At 38.1% G+C, this 12,365-nt stretch overlaps 1 long non-coding RNA gene across 1 annotated transcript in view; it reads left to right on the top strand.

Moving 5' to 3' along the window:
* LOC146519669 (uncharacterized) overlaps nucleotides 1-12,365 on the top strand; it is a 28,430-nt gene that overhangs the window by 4,186 nt on the left and 11,879 nt on the right. The window contains exon 2 of the long non-coding RNA XR_014873629.1: nucleotides 686-777. This is a non-coding gene — a long non-coding RNA (uncharacterized LOC146519669). The remainder of the gene's footprint in view (nucleotides 1-685; nucleotides 778-12,365) is intronic.

Genomic DNA, 12,365 nt, shown 5'->3' with positions numbered 1-12,365 from the left:
ATTGTATGTACGGTCGGCAAGGTCTGTCATCTCGGTTGTGGGCAAAAGACCTGCAACTGACAAATAAAGGCCATCTCATCTCATCTCATCTTAGCGAATCTGTGGATCTAGAGCAGCGCTCTGGTGATTTTTATTTATTCCTTGCTGTCTCCTAATCGGAAACTGTGGGAAACATTTTTCACCATCAGTGGTTGACAACGGTCTTTGTGTTTGATGCCTGCTGCTGAAAGAGCGGCTATACAAATATTTTTCCATCAGCCTCCCTTGCAGGTGCGGTTGTTTAAGCAGAAAATCTATTTTGTCAATTTTTTGCAGGGTTATTTTATATTATTTTATTCAAATTAAATTCAGTGCTTTCATAAACGGATATATAAAATTTGTTTTCATCCTTTAATTTTAATCAAATGCTCTCTCTATACGTTTTTAAACCTAATACTTTTCCTTATGTTTTCCCATATGAATTGAGCCGTTGCTTTCAAACTTGCTCGGGATAGAAAATGAGAATGTGTTTGCTTGGAAATAAAGATGAAGAAAATGTTACAAGCACCTCCAGCAACATAATGGAAAATGTTATCGTCCAGTCTACCCCCTATTGTATTCTCTATGCCTGTCTTGTGTGTTTAGCGGGGGTGGTATTGCTTCCCAGATTTAAGGAAAAAAAGTTTTGTTTTCTCTGTTTTATCAGCACTCTGAAGCTGGGAGGAAAGCATGACAGAAATGCAGGAGAAGCAGAAATACAACAAGAGAGGCTTTACTTCAAAACATGTTGTGCAAAAGGTAAGATTAAAGTGCAAACCCAAATGTCCCAGTGACCTGAAGTGGTTTGAGAATGTTTTGCTTCATGCTCGTTACATGAGATGAGTTTATGTATTTTAAGAATCATTACACATTAGACATGTTGGCCAAAAAAAAGTCCTTAACAACTCCACTTCTATCATCAATACAAAGAGGATTGAATGCATTTGCAGCTTGCAGTTTTTATTTTAAGTTACAAGATTTGTGGATCTTTCAGTTGAATGAGATGGTCTATTGATTTCAGCCAGTAGTCACGAATTCTGTGTAGTGCCTATAACAATTTAGTGCATGGGGAAAAAATGTGGAGCCTGTACACATTGAAGGGGCTTGTGTCAGGGCACTTTTTTCAGCCACTTGGGGGCAGTGAAAACAAGTTGGGAGCACACACTGAACACTCCGGTGGAGTGTTCAGCTTGTTCAGCCAAACGGGGTCGTTGAATAATGTAGCTGTACTGTGATTGGTCTAGACATATGTGTACATTAATTTGCTGAACATATAAATGGCATTTAAAAGAAGCAAAAACAGCCCAAACAGTGAAATGCATTCCAACAAAAACAAGCAAGTCAGTCCAGTCTTTAATGAGCTTATATACAATGGAGAAATCTTTGCTTCATGCACTATACAGTGAAGCAGAGACTGAAACAGGATTACAAGGAAATTAAGGACCATTACGAGAAGATTATCAGTGCTGACAGACTTACATTACATCAGAGTCATTATTGGTGTTGAAAATAAAAACTGTAAAAATATAAAGGCTTGGATGGTATCTAATTCCCCAGGGACTGGAACAGGTGTTTGGTTTGAAGGTAGCTTAGGAGAACAAAGCCAGACTCAATGTTTTCCTTTAGAGAAGGTACATTTGGTGTCATTCATACAGAAGTTGCTGTTGCAGGTAGTTCAGGCCTCTATGTTCCTCAATTCCAGCTGTGACTCAGATGGTAGAGTTGGTAGTCTATCAATTGGAAGGTCAGTTGATCAATCCCCCAGCTCTTCCAGTCTGTATAGTGAAGTCTCCAGTCTGCATGTTGAAGTACTGAACCCGTAGTCTCCCCCTGAATGCATCTTTACATTTCGATGCACTTGTATGTGCACAGTAGAAAAATATAGATAAAAGCTGTGGGTAAATGAGATTTGTAGTAGGAAGTGCTCAACTTGAATAGAAAGCAAACTTTAGTTACCTCGTCATGACAATTTATTATAAAGAATAAGTTTGATCTAGAGGTCCCTGGTGCCAGGGCACAATATCTGTTATTAATGGTGGAAGGCTTTGTTATATGGACAACAAGAACAGAATAAAGGTTTATCTTTATTTGCTGTGTTTTCTTCCTGAACTGAACAGAATGTTTCAGCTCATCATGTAAACTATGGCTGGGCGTGACTGAATATATCGAGTATTTCCACACAGAGCTACCATATGATATACTTTGCCTTTAATGACCCTATTTTATAAGACCTGTGCTGCTTATAAAATTCTTTTAGCTTTTCAAATGTTTAAAAAGTTTCTGTGACGAGGAACTTAAAAAGAGAGAGACCCAAAGAAAAACTTTTTTCTTGAATGTTCCCAGCTTTACTCCAGGGATCTACAGCCCCTGCTGCTCCAAAGGCTTACATGGCTTTCTGATTTATAAGCAGCTGGAATTGCAGGAAGTTCTCTGCAACTGAGAACAACACAATGGAGCTCGGTAGGGTGGGCTTAGATAAAGGGTGGAGGATAGGACAAAGAATTGTCCTTGAGAATCACAGAATGGAGCAGGCTTTTAGCCAAACGGCTCTGCTTCTTTATTGTGCTCATCCTAGTCTCCTCAGTAGTGCAGAAATCCCTTTTTTGGCAGGCAAACAGAGAAAAAAGGCAAGTGTTTTGTTGCTTTTGCTGCAGATTAAAGGGTGATTTTAGGGTACTGCATGATCCTAGTATTTGTAGATTACATGTATTTGAAATACCATCATGTGACCTGATCTTAAATACTAAAAATGTGAATTGCCATCTTGTAAAGGCATACCACCAGAATAAAGGTTCTTTTTTTTAGGAGATTCATTTGAACAAACTGGCTCAGGAACAAACGAGGCCTGGCATATTTGAGAGAAGGTCATTTCTATAAAGGCTTCTATTGATATAAGGTTTCACAAACATTGAAATTTCTGTCCATGTGTAATGATGATTTGTTTAACAACACCACAGTAATTGTGCAATAAATCCCTCAAGCAAATTTTGGTTCAATAAAATGTGCCTTCAATGTTACCAGGTTGCCTTTTGTCATATTTAATCTTTATTGATTCGAGAGACCAGATTCCACATTGGTGTGCTTAACAGCTTTTAGGGTGTACTTTTACAAACGTGAAAATGAAAATATCCTCACAGTAGAAATGATTGGATCTGTGTGTTTGCATGTGCGTGCATGTGTGTCTCAGCTACTGAATCTGTGCACAGGGCAGTTAATATAAGCATGGTGTCTTCCTTACATTTAAAAGGGGAAAAATGGGTCAGAAGCATCCTAAATTTTAGCAAGGCACAGGAAAGCCAGGAGTGTGAGAGGTGGCACTTATAGTAGAAAACTGTTTACATATCTAATGCATAATGCAAAAAAATCTGTTGTAATGCACCTTGGCACTATTTAACTCTTAACTCTGTCTTCTGCACTGTGTAAATGATAGTTGTTTTATTTTGTATTTTTTTAAACGGCCAACAAGCTGACGCGACAATTCTTCAGACATTTTGGTCCATATTGACATGATAGCATCACATAGTTGCTGCATATTTCTTGGCTGCATATCCATGATGTAAATTCCATTCCCCCACATCAAAAAGGTGCTCTACTGGATTGCGATCTGGTGACTGTGTACAGTTGCGTGCAGTGAACTCACTGTCATGTCCAGGAAACCGGTTTGAGATGATTTGAGCCTTGTGACATGATGTTTTATCCTGTTGGAAGACGCTATCAGAAGATGTAGCTCAGGAGGCAGAGCAGGTCATCTACTGATTGGAAGGTTATTGGTTCGATCCCTGGCTCCTCCAGTCTGCATGCCAAGTATCCTTGGACAAGATACTAACCCCAAATTGCTCTCTGACGTGTCCAATGTGTATGAATGCTAGTTGGGAAAAACTAAGAAACTTGGAAGACAGTGCTTGTGTGAATGGGTCACTGTGGCTTTGAGTATTCCGGGAGAGTAGAAAAGTGCTATATAAGAAGCAGTCCAGTTATCAAAGTGGTGGACATGGTCAGGAACAATACTCGGGTTAATTGTGGCATTTAAACAATGCTTAGCTGATAAAAGTGACACCTCACATGGGCTTCTGCTTGCGTAACCCATCTTCAGGGTTTTTATTGTGCATTCAGTGGATTTTTTTGACCATTATCTGTAAACGCCAGAGATGTTTGTGCAGCAAAATCCCAGCAGATCAATAGTTTCTAAAATGCTCAAACCAGTCCGTCTGACACCAGTGATCATGGCTTTTCTGCTTTCTCATCTTTCCTACTAGTTAAACAGGTGCACCTAATAAAGTAAATTGTAAATGCTTGTTACCATCATAAATGACATCTAACTTAATAGTTTGATGTCAGTGTGATATGTGTGTAGATGATCATTTTAGAGTGAAACCAGCTATTTTCTTTATTGCGCTGCTGTCTCTTTGCTTCTCTTTAGGCTGAGCTAAAATCTACTTTAAAAAGGAGAATTCAGTTTTTTTTGTATATTTGTGCAATAATATTAAAGGCACTGAGTCACATTTAATGTGAGAGAATACAATAATAGACAATTTATCGTCTCACAGAAGGAAAGCACAGGTGTATTAATTATGATTATTTTGTGTTTAGTGGAGGTTCTGATTTTGTGCACTCTGCAAGTTTTCTGCTCGTGTATTACAAACCGGTGACCCACCAGACTTAAATTGACCCCATGCTTTGTCTGAGCACCAAAATGATTAGTGATTGGCATTAGTATTTTATTTTATATTATATTTTTAGAAAAATGTTTAGTTTAGTTATCTAATTGTTCTCTGCATTTACCCATTTCAAACATAAAAACACAACTTGAAAGACTTTGCATGAAGAAATAAAAGAGGAAAGAAAAGGAAAGTCCACTAATTAACATGGGCCTGTGTCACCACACAATCAGCATTATAATAGATGGATAGCACTACATGAAACATGTATATTGAATTAATGTTACATTTTAGTTATCAAAATTGTCCCAAAAATCCTTTTCGAGGAGAATTTAATGATGATGTCATCAGTCACGTGTCTCCTTTAAATGCACACTGTGTATTAGTTTTAAAAGATGCATAAAGAAACTCTGGTGCTGTGTTTAAATCCACTTTACAGTAGTAGAACTACTCATTTCAGATGGTTAATGCATTCCTGCCTCTGCAGACATTCAGTTTTCACGCTCTGTTCACTTATCTGAGGCGAAGCCTGCTGTAATTCGACGTAACCAGCAGAAAATTCACTTCACATTTGTAAAGCTTACATACAGCGTAAGTCATTTATCAGAGGAGGTTTCTTTAGATCTTCACCCGACTGTGGTCTTTGTGAGTTTCTTTTTTCTTGATAAGCATTATCATGGGGAATGCAGTTTCTGTGAGCCAGAGGCAAAAAGCTGAAATGTAATTTTGAAATCAGTCGAGATCAAGTCACTGCAGACTTGGAATATCTCAAATATGTTTTTTATTAAAGGCAGGGAAATTGTAGGACAGGAATGTCCTGGAAATTGTTCTTTGTTCAGCGTCGTATAGAGCCTCCAGCTTTTTGAACCGTCCACGTGCTTTGACCCTCTCCTTTGTTCCTCCTGACTTCACATGGGATTTCCAGCTTGCAGGCAGAACTGTGTGTTTTTATTAAGACATCTGTCTACTGTGTTCCCCAATTAGCCAGTTATTTCTGTGAGCTCTGTGTACATTTTGCATATTTCCAATTCCTCAGCAGTTTACTTGCTTTTTAATAGACACTATGACTGAAAAGTAACTTCTTTCTCATTTCACTTCATTTTCTAACTGCACGTCTCTGTCCATTTATCTTTTTTGATGATATTGCCTCTTTTGTATTCCTCCCAACATTTACATCTAATTGTATTAAATTGAATCAAATTTGATATAAGGGATTACTCCCGTCTCGATTTCTTATCACTGCACCAGAGAGCTGAGAAATTGCTTCCTGCTTAGATTCTGTCCTTAATCTTTAAGCAATTTCTTGCTTCCAAAAACCCGAAGGGAGAGTGAGAAGATGAGAAAGCCAAGACTTTAAATTGATAGATCCACTACTTTACTATTCATATAGGAAGTTAGACTGGATGGACCTGCACAGATGGATAAATTAACATAATGCAGAGTTAACCCAAAATTGGTACTATGCTTCTAAACTAGATTGCTTAGACTAGACTAGTAATAACCATAATTATCCAGTATGAATACATTAAAGCTTTGTGAAATATAAGGAGTAAGAAGATGAAAAAAATATTGGAAAATTCAAAATCACTTGTATTGCCAGTCAACATTTAAAAGTTGGCAGCTTGGCCTGCGTGAGATTTCTTTACCAACTTAATAGCATTACCATCTGTTTAGTATTCATGAAAGTAGGTTGGATATAGGAACTGCTGACATTTGTGGACATCATATGCTTTAATAAGTAAAATATGTAACTGGGATTTATTGTTATTCAGATTTACTGAAAGTTATGACTTGCCTTAATTTTATCTTTAGTTTAATCTTTAAGTGTTCTTTTAAATCTCTGTAAATGTTTTTTTTTTTTTTTAATATGGCGAAGTTTGTGGACCGTCCAGAAGTTTCGGTCTGTCGACACTAATATAGACCAAAAAATTAGTCCGATTTTAACACATCCTGAAAAATAGAACCCAGTTTAAGAAATGGGGGAGGGGGGGACAACTTTGGAGACTTTTAATTTCTTAAGGAGATGCATGATACAGTATTATAAGTCTGTATGTGAACCTCTGCATTCACTATATGGTAGAACTGAGTTGTTATACCAAAATTGCTGCTCAGCATTTCCTGTAACTGTCTATTATTCCTGCACATCAGATAGGAGGGATTTGAGCTGCTTGTTTCAGACTTTCTTACAGCATTTGTAACCTTTCCAAAACATCAACTTTTTTCTGCTGTAACCATTTTTTAGTGGAATAGCTTGTGTGATTTGTGTTACTGGTTTGAGAATTAAGTTGTTCATTTTTCCTTATAATTTGCTGGTTTAATTCAAAATTGAGTGATGGCAGGTAGTGCTGGCTCAGATGCATCAGCACATAAACAAATCATAACAAAGCCACTTACGGAATGGTTTCAAAGAAGGAAAACGCTACTAGACTGCAGTGTTTTCCTTTCACTGCTTCTCATTTAAACCTAAAATGTTGTGTTTTAGCCTCAATTTAAAAGAAAATATTGCTCAAACAATCTGGCTCTTAAAAGGGAAATCTTTAGAAATCTGAGGATGGATAGCAGTCTCCTGGAATTATACTATGTTAGTGAGGCTTTTAGTTGCTTTGAAGCTGTCCTGGGTTCCTTTGTGATCTCCCAGACTGCTGCAAGCCCTGCTCTTGAAGTCATATTTGTTCGCCGACCACTTCTGTGGAGGTTAACAAAGGACTTTAACTTCTTTCATTTGTACACAGTCTGATTGCAAATTGGTCGAGACTCTTTTGTTATGGTTTTATAACCTTTTCCAGCCTAACAAAAATAAGCCACTTTCTGAAGGGACATGCCACGATTCACATCATTAGATATGTGTTGTGAAGATTGGACATTTTTTTTAAGTAGATCGGTGTTATCTACTTAAAAGCAGGGCACCCACTCACACGTCACTGACATTCCACTGAAAACGCTTAATCCTAATTTTACCTTCACATTTATCACTGAAGGTTTACATGCCTTTTCCACAAGTTTTATATCTTTGTCTCATATTTTTCCACCCATTGATTGCATCTGTAGCCACAAGTACAGTTTGCCATCTATGACTTAAAAGAAAATAAAAAAAACTGGCAATGTTTCTGTGTATGATAGCTCAGTTTGTACCAAATGCACAAATCATCCAAATAAATGTGTATTGATTTCTTGGTAAATCGCTGCTGGTACGCTGCTGGTTAATGACACTGCTGGACAGGCCCAGGCTCAGCTGTAATTCTAATTAAATGAAATGGATGATGGTCAATAGCTACTGTGGTGAAGGTCTGACTGAGTGGATATCAGATGTCCTAATTAACCATGTTGCCAGACAAACAGTACTGTGTAGAAGACACCCTGCCATCATAAGCACTTAAGCTCTTTAATAAGATTCTATTACTGGACAGAGCAGCCTTAGTCCTGTTGCTATACTCTTGGTTGACTGCCTTGGTAACTGTGGAGCTTGGCTGAAGTGAAAGGGTGCTTGTCGCTTGACAGTGGAAACAATGTTTATACCAAAAACCTCTCTCTGCAGTGCTGACGAAGTCCACTCTATGGTCTATTGATCTGGCCTGCAGTTTGATTGATGCTGTCTTTAAAAATTCATTAGTTTGAGGCATGGGGGAGCTGCAGGGCAGCACTCCTGTAGGATACATTTGTCTATGTTTACAGAACCAGCAGCATTCAGTCAGTGGCAAGAAAAGAGGCCTGACAGGGCCACCCAGGGCCAAATGAGTCACTGTCACTGTTTACCAGCACACATTAAAACACACAGTCCCACAAGAAACTCGTGCCATGCTCATTTAGTATGCACCTGCATATTTATAAAAGGATCTTTTTGATTGCTTTGTGTCTCATGGTTTTCATGTGCAGTTATTGCAGGCTCCCTCTGTGCATGCAGCTGTTCTTAAACTGCAGTCAAAATATTAACATTAAAATATTAATATAAAGAAAAAAAATCATTTGGAGACTTTTGTTGTTCAGTTATCTCTGAGTCTCACATCATAAATCAGCTGTAGGGGGTTCTGTGGAATCCTGTTCATGTGTTTTGGAGCTTTTCACTAACATTTTTAGAGTGGCACTCATTAGTAATGCTAAGCATACATATGATGGAAGAAGGTTTCATCTCAGCTTTGTTGCTGCAGAACTTTCCTAATTGGCCCTGGGATGTTATGAAAACTCTCAAAGGCTGAGTTGAAGCTCTCCTTCGTTCCAAATGTTTTTGTAGTCACCAAAGCAACGTTCATAGACAGTGATGCACGAAGAGGTGCAAGTGAATTGGAATATATTAGCAAATGTAAAAGTAACCTAAATGAAAAGTTTTTTGGAAAGATTTTCTGTATATAAACTACTTTCTTATCAGCAGCTTAAGCTTGTATGAATATTTTACATGCATGTATTAGATGAGATCTCTCTAATCTTAGAAATAAAACTGCACTTGTGGCTGATCCCCATATTAAAATGTCCAACTTTACAGCAGAAATAAATTACACTATTTGGGGGGGGGGGGGGGGCAATAAAATGACATAACTCTGTTGCTAAAACAGATCTCTCCAAAGTTGTTCCCGATTGTCTTATAGTTCGTTCTCATCTGGTGCTGGTCTATAGTCTTGTCCCCGATGTCCTTTGACAGCTCTTTAGTCTTGCCCATGGTGGTGGGCAAAACTAAAGAGTGAGAGAACTTAATGGAAAAAAAATTAAAAAATTAACTCTGGGGACAAACTTTATTCACATAACAAATTGAGGTCAGGAGATGGCAATCTGTTTGCAGGTTATAGGGGATTAAATACTTATTGACATGCAAAAATTTACAACTTTTATGCTATTTCCAGCTATTTCCTGGAAGGGCATGAAAACTAATATTTTTATTTATCATTTTTTCAAATGCATTTTCCTTACAAATTTGGAGCAGTTTAGGGGGAAATAAACAGGCTTTCCAACTGTATAAAATATATTTCCAAGAAACGTTGTTATAACAAAGAAATAATATATCAAGCACAAGTTTCCCTACTTTTTTTTAGTTTATAATGCAGCTTTATGTGAAACATTGCTTTGGATTCACTTTCCTTACTCGCTAACTTGGCACTCCAGCCAAGAAATCACTTCATACTCCAAAAAATGGTGAAAGTGGTAAATGATGCAAAATTTAGGAATTTCTTCCTTCCCACTGTTGCCAAGTGCTCATTCATAGGAGATTTTCTTATTGTTGGGATTTTCTTCTTAATATTATAGAGCCTTTACAATATAAAACTCTTTGAGATAATTGTTGTTGTTGTTGTAAATTAGCATTTTATTATTATTATTATTATTATTATTATTATTATTATTATTATTATTACTAAATCCTTTTATTGAGGCTAATTGCTTGTAAGATCTTTCTTACAAGCAATTTCATAAAGACAATTAATTATTAGTCAAAAATGTGTTATTTATTTTTTTTGTTGTTTTTTTTGTAGGTGTCAGTTCTCAGCGTGTTTTCTGCAATAAGAGTGGGAATCACCAAAAGCATCATATTTTTCTGTGTCTGGTGAAACCGCTGAGGGCTGGCAGTGAGACGGAGTTAATCACCTAAAGAACAACACATGCTGTGCAAAATAGTCAGACTTGATAAACAGGAACATTAAGACGTGCAAATGAAGCATTTTTCTTCATTATAGTTGTGTTATTCAAATATTACTGATTGGTAACGGGTCCAGTTTGTACTTAGTGGTGAATAGTGAGTGAGTAGGACAGAGCTCTGGAAGAAAGACAAGTGAAAGGACGGAGAGTGGTCTGTGAGTAGGGATGGATATTGTTTAGGTTTTATCCGATACCGGTTCCAAACCGGTACTTTTGAAATGGTGCCGGTGCTCAAACCGGTGCTCGAACTGGTGCTTAAAGAATAGAAAACACAAACTTTGTCCAAAAACCTCTCATGTTTAGCTGTTTTCCACTTTTTCTTTGGTCATTTTAGCCTTTTTGGCCAGGGTGAAGGGAGTATCTGCCATCAAACAAGAAGACAGCCGCATGTAACTATGACGGTGTTTGCTAGTTCACCTTACATGCATTAATTTAAAAAAACGCTATACGTCGCCAGGTGTTTCATCAGATTCGAGGTGTTACCTCCTTTGCACAGTATCACCTTAAAGCACTTGTTGCAGGCTGCTAAGTTTGCATCTTTTGCTGTGAAGTACAGACAGACTTTTGAACGCTTCGCCTTGGGCAGTTTTAATCTGTAGCTCTATTCTAAAAGAACGTACGTACCTGGGCCCGCCTACTATCCTTGGAAAGGTAAAATGATTGGCTAGAATCCAAAGTGTATGACATCTCAGGAAAAAAAAAGCACCAATGGCACCGGATACCGGCACCCATCTCTATCTGTGATTGAAATAGTCAAAGAGAAGTAAAAATGGGAATGACAGACTTTTGCAGACCTAATTATTCTACTGCTTTAATTATACTTGTAGCGAGTATCACATTGAAACCCTACACCCACCCAGCTACTACCATAGACAAGTGCCCACTCTCACTTCCACATGAAAGCAGAGACTGAACAGAAGGCGATCCCTGCAGTCTGCGCTTGCAGCTCCCCCGCAGTGGATTCTGGGTCAGGTTGTATTCACCAGTGGAGCAGAGGGAAAGCCTCGACTGGCAGGGCACGAAACACTACAGAGCTGCTGGCTTTTTGAAGCAGGGAAATGAGAATTTGCCACTGCCTGAGCTTGCATCACCCCTGCTCCTCACCCACTCCCACGGTGGAGTGGGGAAGAGTTCAGACACACCGTTTCACTCGGGCTTTGTCAGTACAGACCGCAGCCCACGCTTTGTTCTTCAGTTTTGTGTGGATGTACAGGTGATAGACATAGTCAGTTTGAATAGAGAATTACACAATGAAGGATGCGCAGTTATTTACTTGCATGTTGCTTTGCTGACATGCTATTGTAATACATGGGATTAAGGGACGGACATGACTGCATGTGCATGCATTTGAGAAGCTGCCTCTGGCGAACGTTAGAGTGCCGTTTTCATCCTCATGACTCAGTTGAACAAAATGACACCTCAGGCTTCAACTTGTTACACAAGAGACTTGTGTGAGAACATAGGATGGTAATGACTTATCTTTTCTGCAAATAGGACTGCGCATATCATACTCTCATAGGTAATGCAGGTGTGCTCAGGGGAAATAAATCTGTATGGTGTACATGTCTAAACACTGATTAGTTGCTTGCAGAAGGGACGGTATCATCTCACAGAGGACCAGGTTGGAAAATGAGATCTGAAAACGGCTCAAGTCTTAACAATAATCTAACATATTGCTAGTGTGCTGATTTATTTTTCTGACATAAGCATCTGCAGACTCGGACCAATATTTACAACCATCTCCTTTCTTGTCTTGAAACAGTTATGCTGGCTCCCAGAGTTTGAAAGATTTGAACCCTGAACTAAAACTATTATGTACAGTACATTTTTGTGTTTGTTTCACCTCTACACTTATAGCATTGTTCAAAACTATCGATACAAAAATCAGAAATTCAAGTTTGTTTGTTTTTTTTGTTTTTTTTTTTAACTTTCTGACAGGCACCATTTAGAACTCAACAGGGGTCTTAATTGAATCTATCACTGTAATAAAAATATGTTGGCTTGTCAAAAACATGATGGTGTGTCATGTGTCTGTAGGCTAATAAGAACTATGACATGCTCTAATTAGCA

The sequence above is a fragment of the Neolamprologus multifasciatus genome, chromosome 4, assembly GCF_963576455.1.
Source record: "Neolamprologus multifasciatus chromosome 4, fNeoMul1.2, whole genome shotgun sequence".
Classification (NCBI taxonomy): Eukaryota; Metazoa; Chordata; class Actinopteri; order Cichliformes; family Cichlidae; genus Neolamprologus; species Neolamprologus multifasciatus.
The sequence above is the reverse complement of the archived record's forward strand: the minus strand, read 5'-3'. Positions and strand labels throughout refer to the sequence as shown.